Raw genomic sequence first — 14,910 nt, forward strand, 5'->3', positions numbered from 1 at the left:
ACTTAAATGCAATGTGTTACAGGTAACTTAAATGCAAAAACGACAAACAGTAACTTTCTTTCAAGTGAAACAAGGAAATAAGTACAGTAAGCAATGCAGATATCACTAGGGATCCACAGAAGTGCTAAAAGGCCGTGTTTTAGGTTGAATTAGCGTTTCAGGGAAATAAACAAACAACAAGAATACAAATAAAGCTAGATTCAGCAGGCCTGGATCTAGTCTATGCTACAGCAAACAAGGTGTACCAATTTCAGTAAGAAACAGTTAGAATATGCAGGCACTATAAGACTCTAACCAGAAATTCCCTGCTCAGAAGGGCAGAGTCCAGCCTCTCCTCCCACAAGAGTGCAGACCACAATCCTTCTTAACGTAAAATAACTGGCCTGAAGCCCAAGTGCTTAAACCAGAACTAATACACTTTTAGAATAACAGACACTGAGCTCTCAATCAGCAGTTCCCAACTTAGAAGGATGTAAGCTACCTGTCCTGCCACCACAGTGCAGGCCACAAACCTTCCTAATGTAAAACAACTGGTCTGAAGCCCAAGTGCTTAATCCAAAAGACTTAGAAATGATAGCTACACTTTAATCAAGTTACTACCAGCAGTAATAAATACAACTGAATACTTTAAAGAATGCCTGGATTAGTGCTCAAGTTATACAAATAAAGCTAGATTCAGCAGGCCTGGATCTAGTCTATGCTACAGCAAACGAGGTGTACCAATTTCAGTAAGAAGCAGTTCAAATATGCAGGCACTATAAGCTTTAACCAGAAATTCCCAGCTCAGAAGGACAGAGTCCAGCCTCTCCTCCCACAAGAGTGCAGAACACGAACCCTCTTAATGTAAAATAACTGGCCTCAAGCCCAAGTGCTTAAACCAGAATTAATACACTTTTAGAATAACAGACACTGAACCCTCAATCAGCAGTTCCCAACTTAGAAGGATGTAAGCTACCTGTTCTGCCACTACAGTGCAGACCACAAACCTTCCTAATGTAAAACTGGTCTGAAGCCCAGGTGCTTAAACTAAAAGGCTTACAATGAGTTACACCAAGCAGTAATAAATACAATTGAGTACTTTTAAGATGACGCAAAAGCAAAATAAAGTAGGAAAAAACACAAATACAGTAAAAGCAGATACATTTTTTTTTTTTTGGAAAGAGAGAAAGGAGTAGCAGAAACTAAGCTGATTGTCTTGGTGAGAAACCCCTGTGGTCTCTCCAGCTGTTGCAGGTGTCTGGTCAGGCACATGCAAAAGGAGCATTATACTCTATTAGTGTTCTGATGAGGTTTGAGTACAGTGCTGTTATATCATCCTCAAATCTGTATATGATAGCCTGACCTATTTGAGTACAGTACTGTTATATCATCCTCAAATCTGTATATGACAGCTTGACTTATGAAGTACACAATGTAGCCTTTCCATACCACTGTGAACACTTGATGATTGAAGTTTAGATTGCTATCTATGTGTGTTCCCAGGTCTTGCACCACTGGGTTTTAGCATAGAGGGACTGTTGTCAATGCTGTAATTAGTGAGGAATTCCACCTTGCAGAAGGCGAAACTAATGACAAATGTTTGTGTTTATTTATAGACCATGTGGCTTTGTCACCAATCATTTGTCTGTGTTATCCACTCCAGTAGTATGCTAACATCACTGGTGGATTCAATGGTTGCACCTATATGCAATAATTGGAAAACTTGGTAAGCCAAAGGCCATATACTTTAGCCTGAACTGGCAAGAAATAGATTCCAAACAGTAAGGGTCCTAGCACAGATTCATGGGGTATGCCAGTGGTGACAGCTCTACTGGTAGAGGTTGATTCACCAGTTTTTACAACACGTGTTCTGTCGGTGAGCCAATTGGTTAACCATCTAGTGAGATAAGGATTAATCCCCAGCTGGAAGAGTTTCTCAATGATACCTGAATGGGTTGTGTCCAAACCCTAGGCCAGATCATGATAGGTAGTATGCACTGTCTTACCTTCATCCAGACCTATCACACAGAATCAATGGGCTGTGACAGGATCACAGATCACCTATAGTGTGACTCAGAACATACACCTACTTGACATAGTTGGATACACACTTCAACACACCCTCCAGATGAAATATGTTCCTGTAGAAGAGTGCACATCAACATGCATCAATCTGAGTGGGGGGGGGGTCAATACATGATGCATGCATGTATAAGCACATACTGACTCTTCTCATCTGTTAAGTAAAACAACATGTAGTCACGGACCTTTTCTAAATGGACATTAGTAATATACTGGCTGTGTGGTACAAACATGTGTGAGTTGTTAATGCTGCATCCATGTCTGTTACATCTGTTAGATGTCATCAAAGAGGTCATCAAGGGTATACATGATGACAACACTATCATCCTGTGGAACATGACCCGGCCAAGGTATTTAACACAAATCCATAGTGAGGTCTTCACTCAGCCCTGTCAGATGTGGCCATAAACACATATATCACCAAGTGGGTAGACCACTGAATCACATAAATGGCATCTAAAAATTTTGAAATGTGTAGTGACCTATACCTCAAGTCCAGTGATCAGGTTCATAGATCAGGGCTGTCTGCTAAGCCTTCTCCTGTCCATTATTTAAGTCACAAATGTCAAGAATGACATACACATCCTGTGTCCAGACAGGTGTCTGGAGGACTACAAATTGTAGGCAGTCACTGACTGTGATATTAGTATTATGCAGACAATATCAACACACATCAAAGATTGCTGCCACAGCCATGACAACACATGAGATGAAACAAAAACATGGGGGGATTTGTTACATTATGAAAACAAACGCACAACCCAAGGATAGTCTAGACATCACTCCCTATAAGCAGGACAAGTGGTATGTGACCTGTGTCCTGGGGTAGATGGTATGTGGAATGTCCTCCAACATGTGGCCACAGTGGCAACTACTGCTTTGTATATAATACAACTACTGAGTTTGTGCAGGACATCTACATCAAATGCCATAATACCTCCTAGGTCAAGGTAGCGAGTATGCACTGTCGCACCCTCATCCACCAGACTGAGAAGGCAGAACCTGCCCTTGATGGAGAAGGTTTAGAGTCTGGAGATTTCCTTTGTAATTGATAATCAGGTCTATGATTATCTTTTCCACAGCCTTGCATATGAGGCTAGTCAAATTTTTGAGTCAGTAGTTTCCTGGGTCAATTGAAGGCCCTCCCCCCTTGTGCACAGGGATGACTGTTGCTGTCCACCACTTTACTGTGATAAAACTTGTCTGGAGACTTTATTTAAGAAGAGATCTGAGTGGGTATGGTAGGTCATGTTTCAAGCTATTTAATAGGCACTCTGGGATTCCACCAAGGGCCATGGATGCCTTATTTCTTGCTTTAGAGAATGCAGTGATGACCTGTACATTTGTGATAAAGGAATGGTAGTGTGTATTTTGTGGGGAATGACCAAAGATGATGGGGGGGGGGTGAAATCTGAATTTATAGGCCAGCAGGTTTATTCCTTATGACTGATTATAGTTATTGGCATCTACAGTCAGCTCAGCAAATTTCTGAATGTTTTCCTTAAGATTTCAAACTTAACTAAAAATGCTTTGAGGTTATCCTTTGCTTAGGAGACTATTTCAGTCTTGTATTTAGCTTTTGAAGACTTGACTAGTTCCCTGATCTGTCTCTTGAGACTAATGAGGGATTTTTTTCTATGTTGTGCTCCCTCCCACTTAGAAGGAATTTCTTCCTTCTGTTGTATAGTTTATTTTTCTCAGTGGCCACCAGGGTGGAATGTTTTTTCTGGCTAGATTTGGGTGTAGTTTGGTCAGGTACTGCCATTTCTATGCAGTGGTTGTAAAGGGCATTCTGCATAGGCCTCCATGTTTTCAGGGGTTTGGTGGAGATTTACAATTACTCGTACTATCACTTAATAGGAGGTGATTTTCCTTGGAAAAATTCTTTAGGGTTTTGGGGTTTGATGGGGGTACTACCATTACATTTATTTCATAGCATACTGATTTATGATCTGATCTTACCAATGAGGACATTATGCTAGGGGGATGTAATGCTCCCCCATGTTTGTGAGTAGCATGTCCAAGATATATGAGCCTATAGTGGGAGGGTAGACCAGCTGTTCCAGACCATTTGCATTGGCAAAGTCCAGGAAGCTCTGAGCCTGCATATTAGTGGTTGTATGTGTTTTCCAGTTTATGGAGAGGTAGTTAAAAATCACCCATGAGTAGTGTGCTGGGCTGAATGGTAAGTGGTAAGTGATTCTAGTAATCTCAGGTATGTATAATGGTTTTCATGGTTAGTGACCTGTAGCTTGTGATGATACGGTGGTAGATTTTGCCTATGTTCAAATGGACATGGAGTAACTCAAGCAAGTCATCTTGCTTGACCATTCTTGAGGTGTGATTGCTTTTAATGTAAATGGAAACATCTCTTCCTTTGTTTTTTCCTTTTCAGAGGTGGTCTGAATGTGTGATAGGTACTTTAGCCTTACACTACTAGGTTGCTTTCTGCACCCTTGAACCATGTCTCTGTAACTGCACAGATGTCAGCATTCTCTAGGGCAAGGACAGCTTCCAAGGTGTGCAGTGTTTTGTTAAGACTCCTAGCTGTGAGTAGTAGTACCTTCAGCTTGGCATTAGAAGAATTTGTTATGTTGGTAGGTCTGCTGGTTTGGCACTGCCTAAAAAAAGCATTATGGGATTGGCTAATGCCTTAACCCATATTTGAAAGCCTAGTGGTGATAGGTTCAGACCATCTCTGCAAAGCAGCATGGTCTGTTGGTCATGTCCCAGGCTGACAAATACTGGATCCCCTTGGAATGATACCAGTAGCTGTCAGTTATGGAAGTCAATCATTTTCCATTTGTATTGTGGTATAATTCTTGGTGAGGTTAGAATGTTAAATATATGGCGCTCATACCAGCCTGTGACACGCATTCAGTGAGGACCATCATGTCTCCCTAAAGTCCATGGAGGTATGTCTCAGGTCATTCACATCCACATGGACTATGAAGGAGTCATACTGGTACTTGTAGCTGAGTAACCTGAGTACCTGTGTGAACTTACATATCCTGGCCTCTGGCAACGGACTAACTTTTTCTTTATCCATGCATCCATGTGTCACACAATGGAGTATTCTATGACCAAGATGTTTGACTGTGTGGTGTTTTGCCTTAAGGTCTTGCTTGTGGAGATACTGTGATATGTATTATGTGTAGTCATTGTTGCTGACTTGATTTTGTACACATGTGGATTCTGAGGCCAGCGCACAGAAGACCTCTGAGGTTTTGATAAGTTACTTATGAGTACCTCCGCATATGTGTGCTTATGTGTTAAGACCTAATTTAGCAAGGTAAATTATGTGCATGTGCTGACAACCATTTTATTTGATTTGTCAGTATGAGAGAGTCATGTCTCAGTTTTCATAATGTAACTTCATGTCTCACATACTGCTTGTTTATTTCAGGATTAAGTGGTTGTCAGTATACATGAGGCAATTGCTACATAGCGTCAGGATGGTCATGTCAACTAGTCTGGCCAAAGATATAGCAGGGAAGTGCCCATCCATGGTTTCAGTTTTTTTAGTACAAGTTTCAGAAAGTTGAAGAGTGGGAAGATTTAACTGGACTGGTGTTAGAAAAATATGTATTAGTAATATGCATGCTTAGTGCATTCGAGGTTTAATACATTTATTCTGTTCACACTGCATAAATCTGCACAAGCTACTAGAGACATTCCAATCCTGTTATGTCATAAAAATATGTGCAGCTAGGATCTGCTTATGCTTTGGAAATTAACAGGAAAGCATTTGATTTCTGCTAATGTCATGAAAATAATAATAGGTGTTTCATTTCTACTAGTGTCATGAGACTTAACAAAGAGTTATTGATTTTCTGCTTATGCCGTGAAAAAGTACACGGCTGCTGAAGCTATTGATAATGAAAACAAAGGCTGCTTGAAAGTATAAACCATAGTCAGCATTACTTGTACCTAAGCTAGAAATGTACCTTGAAATGTAACACATATATATTAGAACTGCACAATTGAAGAATAGAAACTTTGTAGTGGGCTAAAAATAAGCCCCAAGACCAGGTTGTTTTTCTCAAATGTTTTTTATAATCCAGTCATGTCAGCAGGAAATCCAAGTAACATTTTCTATGTAACACATAGTGAGTTTTAAATCTGAACATGGCAGCAGGAAATCTAAGTAACATTTTCTGTAGAGTAATACAGAAAGCTGTGTTTAACTACGTCAACCACAGAAAAGTAACATTTCATAGAACTGTATAAAAGTAGCATACTGCTTACTAGTAATTTAGACAAATCCTGTATCTGCATGTTTTGTCTCCTTGCTGCAAGTAATAAAGGGTGCCATACTTGAACCTTACGTTAATTGGTCTTTGAAGTTTTTCCTTTGACAGATTGGTCCTTAGGACCGGAACCCTCACTTCACTTCGGATCAGACGGGCCAGGTGGTTGAAACCGTACGGGGAAGAAACCAAATCGGTTCTTCTTATTTGAAAAGCCCTCCGACTGAATTGTCGTGCAAAAGAGGCCAGCCACTTTCTGATCTGCGACTGAAGGACGGGTCTCCACGAATCAGGTGATTAATCACGTAGGCTCAGGTAAGGTGAATCGACTTTTTTCTGTTTTCTGTTTTAGATCAGGGACTAGATTTGTATTGTTTTTGTCAAGACTGTATTTTACAAGTCAGGGACAGAAAAGATTACTGTCTTGTCATAGATCAGGAGAAACAGAATAGGTAGGCAGTCATTCTGAAGAGACTATAACAAAATCCGTGGTACCACGTTAAAAATAAGAGAAGTTATGTAACGATCAAAAGGGCAGAACAAAATGGGTAATAATTGTACAAAAAGACCCCAAAATTCGCCGTTAACCGAAGACACAAAATACATGCAGTCACAGCTCGCCGACAATATTAAATATTATTCAAAATGGGTTAATAAATATGAATTCGATGGAAAATTAGAAAAACCTCGCTTATCAAACTTGTCAAACAGCTTAAAACAGATTCCAAAGGTCCGGTATAAAAGCAACGCAAATTAGGAATTCCTCAGGCACACAGGTGGATTGAGGAAGTAAACCGTAGGGAACAAAAGAACAACAATTCAAAAACAATGTTTTTAGATAAGGAGGACAATAACTTAGTAATAGCATTGGCCCCTCCGCCTCCCTTACCAGAATATGAAGCAAGTGAACAAGTTAGTTCACCCCCATGATATCCTGTTGTCACTGAAAGTAGAGACATTGTAAAAGTAAAAGCATTTATTAGAGATCCCATCGGGACCAGGTCTCGAACATGGGCAGATAACTCAAATGAAGGCATTGAGTTATATCAAATGGTTAGAAATTCACAGTCTATGAGTGAAGAAGAAATATGCCCACTTATAGAAGTACCTAATCCTCAGGCAGGACAAGACGGTCAGAACCCAACTATTTTAGTGTATAGACCTTGGACTCCGGAAGATATCCGGAAAGCCACTGAGGGAATTCCCCATCCAAAAGTTAATTTTAGAAAGTTCTCAGAAGATTTACAAGGAATAAGACTGAGTTATAACTTAAATGGAAAAGAGGTAGAAAAAGTAGTTAGACAAATTGTGGGACCAGATTGGCACATGATTAGTGGCAACTGGAATCCCCGTGACACTGCACACAGGCCCCTCCCACATAGCAGCGCAGAACTAGACAACAGAGTAAAAGGTCTTACAGACCGCATCTCTGAAAAATGGAAGCCTAGGGCAGGCTGGACTTGCATTAATCAATGCATCCAACAAGAAGGTGAAACTATTGACCGATATTATGCCAGATTATTAGAATGTTTTAATAACCACTGTGGAATGCAGGTTCCTGAAGATCAAACACAAGATTCCCCATATGAACAGCAGTTAAAAAATGCATTTTTAAAAGGCAGTATTGCACCCATAAGCAGTTTTATTACAAAACATATGGTAGACCATCGTACAAGCAGGTTACAATCATTACTTGAATATGCTAGGCATGCCGAAAGGCATTTTAATAGCAAAAAGAAAAAGAAAGCTCAAGTATTTTTTGTAGAAGATGGAACAGAAGTTTATGTAGTACAGTCCGGGAAAAAGGGCAAGAAAAATGCACAGGGAAACAAACAATCTGATCAACGATTAGAGGACTTTGAAGGGCGAAAGAAAAGGGGTGAATGTTTCAAATGCGGTAAAAAAGGACATTTGCCAAGGGATTCCAAGAAAAACAAGAAGGCAACTATGAAAGACAAGGAGGGTGAGGACTGACTATATGGTAGTCAGGAATCACTAGAAGGGGATAGCGGAGAAAGGACAAATGAGAATGTGATAGAGGGAGTAGAGGATGTGACAGAAGAGATAGAGGAAGTGCAAGAAGTTAGTGACAGTGAAGAAAATGAAATATTAGACCTAGCTTTATTGAGCCTGGAGCTCTATTTAGCAGACACAAAACCAGAAGTTACACTCTTGGTAGAAGGGAGGGAAGTCAAATTCTTGTGTGACTCAGGGGCATCACGAACCCTGATACATCCCTCCAAACTGCCAGAAAACACAGAGTCACCTGATTACATACTGGTAAAAGCAGCTAATGGACAGCTGTATCGGGAGGCCCCTCTCCTGTGATATTACAATAACTGATCCAGTTTCAGGATTGACTCAGAAAAGCAAAATTGTTGTTTCTGCAAAATGCCCAGTAAACCTCTTGGGCAGAGACCTTATGCAGCTATTTGGTATAGCAGTAGTCCCAACCATGCAGGGTATGGAAGCACAGCGACAAATTGATACCTTTGCAGTGCAATCGGAGGGTGAAATGTTTTATTGGTACAGCCGGGACTTGATTATGACTGGTCCAGGGACTGTGACCGAAGAGTTAATGACTGTAGCCATCAGCAAGTTCCCCTCACTTGACATTGATAAGCAACACCTGTTGCACTGTACCCTGTATTATTGTAACACACCAGGACCTGACAAGGAACATGAACAAGAATTGTTTAAAAATCATGCAAACAGATTGATATTACGTAATCTGTACTGGGACACAGAAGGGAACAGTGTAGCCAGCTGTTCATTGCCCCAGGAATTCTTTGCACTCTATAAATCTAATCGACTACCACATGTTAGCTTAACCAAGAACAAAAATATAGAATGGGCAGACTTAGGAGAAAAAGTCATGAGATGGGAGAAACGGACAGAATTAGAATTGTCAGAGCAGGGAATACAAATACAGAAGTTGAATTGGATAACTCAGACCCACCCAGCCGTACACTTGCAGTCTAACAAGGACAGCTGATTAGCACTCCTATTAGAGGAGGAAGAGAATGCCTTACAGAATATACCAGAGACTCTCTGGTCAACAGGAAAGTCAGATGTAGGACTTACTCGTACAGCAGGGCCAGTTACTATCACGCCAAAGTCAGCATTTAGACCACAAAAAGGACAGTATTCCTTAAGAAAAGATGCAGAGGCAGGAATCAAACCTATCATAGCAGCTTTACTTAAGGAAGGGGTGCTGGTGGAATCTCCCGATTCACCATGTAACACACCATTATTTCCAGTTAAGAAAGCAAATGGAGAATGGCGTATGGTCCAAGATTTACAAGATGTAAATGACGCAGTAATACCAAGGGCACCCACAGTGTCAGACCCACACACCCTGTTGAATGATTTAAAACCTCAACAGAAGTATTTTTCTGTGGTAGACATCAGCAATGCATTCTTTTCGATACAGATACACCCTGACAGCCAGTATTGGTTTGCATTTACATTTCAGGGGAAAAGGTATACATATACGCGACTACCACAGGGATATTGTGAAAGTTCAACAATATTCTCACAAGAAATGGCAAGCAACTTGGCGGGATTTATCCCACCAAGAGGCAGTCAGATTTTACTTTATGTTGATGAAATCCTGCTGGCGGCCCCCACCCAGCAAGATTGTAGAGAAGATACCATAGCGCTATTACGATTTTTAGCCGCTGAAGGACATAAGGTAAATAAAAATAAACTGCAGCTTTGGAAAAAAACAAGTCAAATACCTGGGATATGTAATATCCAAGGAAGGTAGAACATTAGATGAGGACAGAAAAGTAGCAATTTTGCAAGCACCAAAACCCACTACCAAAAAGGAAATTATGTCCTTCCTGGGTACAACTAATTTTTGCCGGAGTTGGATTCCAAACTATGCCTTGGAATCTGCACCTCTGACTGACCTGATATATAAAAAGCCTATGGCAGCACAGGATTTGTTACAATGGACACCAGAGGCAGAATCTGCTTTCTGCAAACTGAAACAGTTAATAGCGTCCTCATTAGTTCTAGGATTACCAAACTACCATAAACGTTTTTTCCAAACTGTAGATTGTAAGCAAGGTTATATGACATCAGTGTTAACACAACAGCATGGGGACAAGCAATGCCCCATTGCTTACTATTCATCACAACTAGACCCAGTGGCACGGTCCTTACCTCACTTTGGTTCATAGGTTCATAGGTTCATAGGTTCATACTAGGCTATCTGCCCTAGGGCATTTATAAGCCTAGCCAGAATGTGTTTGGCTTTCACCACCCATTTTAAATTTATTTTGCTATGCCCTTTTTTGAGGTTAGTATACTGTGCCTCTGTCTAACAGTGACACAGAAGTGATACCCGGGGTAAACCTATGATCTCCCATCCACTCATCAAGATTCCTCTTGAAGAGAGTCAATGAGGGACTCTGCCTAACCTGGACTGGGATTTTATTCCAGAGTGAAGGGAGCCTCTGGGTTATGAAACTGTCCCTCCAGCATGTCCTATTTATTTCAGTGCTGAGGTTCAAGTCTCTCAGCGCGTAGCTCAATGGGATTTGGATTTTCTGAGGTGCAGCATGTCCATTAATTCTGGGTTGGACATGGCTTTATACGTCAGGCACAGATCGCCTCTGAACAGGCAGTATGCCACTGAGTAGAGCTGGAGTTTCTTTAACCGGGCAGCATATGGCATCTGTTTGAGCCCTTTGATCCTCTTGGTGAGGTACTTTTGGGGTCTTTCCAGTTGCTGCAGGTGTCTGGTAAGGTACATCCCAAAAGGGGCATTGTACTCAATTATGGGCCTGATGAGGGATGAGTAAAGAGGCACGATGACCTCCCCTGATCTAGATGTGAATCCCTTCATGATTAGGTGGGCTATATAAAATGTTTTTCTAACCACTTTGGCCACGTGGTTGTCAAATGAGAGATTGCTATCAACTTGGGTCCCCAGGTCCCTAATTACTTCTTCTGTACTTAATGGATTACCACCTATGTGGTAATTTGTGGGCCCTTTGTTTTTGCCAAAGGGATGACTATACACTTTTGGCATTTAGCTTGAGGCCATGGCTCTGGCACCAGTTGTCTGTTTCTATGAGGCCCTTTTGGAGGATGCTTGTGTCGGCTGGAGAGTCGATTATGGCGCCCAGTTTGCAGTCATCTGCGAACTTGGTCAGCCACAGTCCTTCCGTGTTGGCCTGTACCTCCGAGAAATATATACCGAACAAGAGAGGTCCCAGGACTGAGCCTTGTGGGACACCACTTGTAACTGGTTTGGAGTCTGACATGGCTCCAGCAATTCTAACCATGTGGGTTCTGTCCTTGAGCCAGTTTGCAATCCATCTAGTGACATAGGGGTTTATATTTAAGCTGGTGAGCTTATCTATAAGGCCCAAGTGGGGTATTGTATCGAAGGCTTTTGCGAGGTCCAGGTAGGCTGTGTGGACCACCTTCCCCTCGTCAATGGCCTTGGTGACTGTTTCAAAGAAATCAACCAGGTTTAAGAGGCAGGATCTGCCCTTAACAAAGCCGAACTGGGTAGGATCCAGTGTTTGTAGGTCCCCAATATCTTTATTTATGAGGCCCATGATGATCCTTTCCATAGCTTTGCAGACCAAGCTAGTCAGGCTTATGGGGTGATAGTTTCTAGGATCCGTTGAGGCACCACCTTTATGGAGAGGGACCCCTGTTGCTGTACGCCACTCTTTGGGCACATATCCTGTAGTAAGGCTGAGATTGAACAGTAGTTTTATGTTTGGGTTTAGCTCTTCTTGGAGTTCATGTAGGACGCAGCCCGGGACACCATCTGGTCCCATTGATGCTGTGTTTTTTGCTTTGGAGAGGGCGGCTCTTACCTGAGCATCTGAGATGTCAGGGGGGCAGCACTCTGCTGGGATAGATATTTGCCCTTTGGTGGGAGGGGAGTTTGCTGAACCTGTCAGCTAGGATGTTGGCAATGTCTGTGGGTTCGTGTATTTTTTGTCATTTTGGACTAATTCTGAGCATATCTGGGAATTACCACCCAGGTTCCTAACATAACTAAAGAAAGCCTTGTGATTATCCTTAGTGTCCTGTGCAATTTTTCTCTCGAAGCTGGCCTTAGACAATTTTATGTGTGCCCGTAGTTTTTTGCTAATACTGATCAGTGATGCCTTCCCTTTTTGGGATTTTGCTCTATCATTTAGTAGCTTCCTCCTTCTATTGTATAGTTTGTTTATGGCTGGGGTCCACCAGACAGGACGTCTGCCTTTGGAGGATTGGGTCTTGGTTTTATTTGGGATCGCATGATCCATGCATTCCTGAAGGTGTTCATAGAATAAGTTTATAAAGGATTCTGTGGTCTGGGCCTTATTTTCCACAGGCCCGGGGGCTTTGAAGGATTCCACCTCAGTTTTGAGGAGTGTGAAATTTGCTTTAGAGAAGTTTTTCACTGTGGTTTTCTGGGCAGGAGGTGGGGTCGGGATGTGAATATCCAGTGAGATTAGTTTATGGTCTGATGTTACCAGTGAGGGATACACTTCTGGTCTGGAGCATAGAGTCCCCATGTTGGTGATGATCAGGTCCAGTATGTTTTCCCCTTTTGTGGGAGTGGTAACAAGTTGTTCCATAGCATTTGAGTTTATAAATTCTAGGAACCTTTGGGCTAGGGTGTTGGAGCTAGAGTAATGCTCCCAGTCTATGTTTGGGTAGTTGAAGTCGCCCAATATAATGGTGTTTGGAGAGACCTTCATATTTTCCAGTGTTCTCAGGAAGGCCGAGTGGGGTTCCTGGGTTTGGAAGGGTGGTCTGTAGCAGGCTATAAACTGGAAGGCAGTTTTACCCACTGTTAGTTGCACATGGATAGTCTCTGATGCTTCGTGCTTTGCCACCAACCTGGAGGTGTGGGTATCTTTGATGAATATCGATACTCCCCCTCCTTTTGTGGTTCGGTCCAAGTTTTGTGGCCGAAAAGCATGGTATGAGGTATAACCTGGTAGTGCTGGGGTGCTCTCGGGAGCAATGAACCAGGTTTCTGTTACTGCACAGATATCGATGTTCTCCATGCTAAGGAGAGTTTCGAGTGCATCTTGAGGTTTAGACTTCTGGCGTTGAGTAGCATTACTCTTAGTTTCTTATCCCTTGTGATACCTATGGAGGTGGGTTTGTCTTTTGAGCCTTGCCTAAAAAAGGCACTATGGGGGTAGCAAGAGCCTTTGCCAATATCCGAAAGCCCAGGGGTGACAGGTGCAAGCCGTCCCTAGCGAAGCATCGTGGCTTGTCGAGCATATCATCCCAAGCTGACAGGCATTGGATCCTATTTGAATGACACCAGTACTTAAGCCAATTGTTGAAATTGATCATCTTGTCTTCATATTGTGGCATCATTCTTGGTGAGGGTAAGATGCTACTCAAGGTCAGGGTCATACCGGCCTGGGCTACATGCTCAGAGAGCTCCTTTATGTCTCTTTTCATGTAGTCCAGGGAGGTACATCTCAGGTCATTCACACCAGCATGGACAATGACTGAGTCATATTTGTACTTGCCTTGGAGTGACCTGAGTGCTTGTGTTATGTGGCGGATCTTAGCGCCCAACAGGCTGCTCACCGTGACCCTCTCCTTGTTCAGCCTGGTGAGCGGGACGTCAGTGTGCCTGATGATAGAGTCACCTATTACAAGTGTATCAGGTGTGTTGTTTAGTCTTAAGGGCTGTGACTGTTTGGCACACTGGCTTTGTGAGATATGTGTTGTACGTGTTTTATTTTGGGGTAGCGGCTGCTTGGGTGTCTGCTTTGGAGGTCTCTGCTGCTTCGGCAGATCTTTATTTAGAGCCTCCGAGTATGTTTTTGTGTGATTATGTGTTTGGTTTGCTGTTGTGGTAGGTCTATGTGAGACTGGAATTGTAGTGAGTGTGGTTTCCTTCTCCTCCTGACTGGTTATGCCAGTACTGAGTTGAGAGAGCTTAGCCTCCAGTTTGGCTATATGGTTGCATCTCTCACATGTGTTGGAATTTGTTGGGAGGAGGAGAGGGTTGTCTGTGTACATGAGGCAGCTGTAACATTGCCTCAAGATTCCCAGATTCACCAGCTGGACCGGAGAGGAGATTGACAACTGACCTTTGGACATGCTAGAATAATATTGGGAATTCCTTAATAATTGAAAACCAGGGCCAGTGGGGAGTGAGGGTGTAGTGCTTTTAATTTTTAGTGCTAACTTATATAATTGCTTTAGTGAGCAAGTGCCAGGTAACTTAAGTGCAATGTGTTACAGGTAACTTAAATGCAAAACGACAAACAGTAACTTTCTTTCAAGTGAAACAAGGAAATAAGTACAGTAAGCAATGCAGATATCACTAGTGATCCACAGAAGCGCTGAGAAGCCGTGTATTAGGTGGAATTAGCGTTCCAGGGAAATAACAAGCAAACAAACAACAAGCATATAAACAAAGCTAGATTCAGCAGGCCTGGATCTAGTCTATGCTACAGCAAACAAGGTGTACCAATTTCAGTAAGATACAGTTCAAATATTCAGGCACTATAAACCTTTAACCAGAAATTCCCAGCTCAAAAGGGCAGAGTCCAGCCTCTTCTCCCACAAGAGTGCAGACCACAGACCTTCTTAATGTAAAATAACT

The sequence above is a fragment of the Protopterus annectens genome, chromosome 15.part0, assembly GCF_019279795.1.
Source record: "Protopterus annectens isolate FY-2018-M chromosome 15.part0, PAN1.0, whole genome shotgun sequence".
In the NCBI taxonomy this organism is placed as follows: Eukaryota; Metazoa; Chordata; order Ceratodontiformes; family Protopteridae; genus Protopterus; species Protopterus annectens.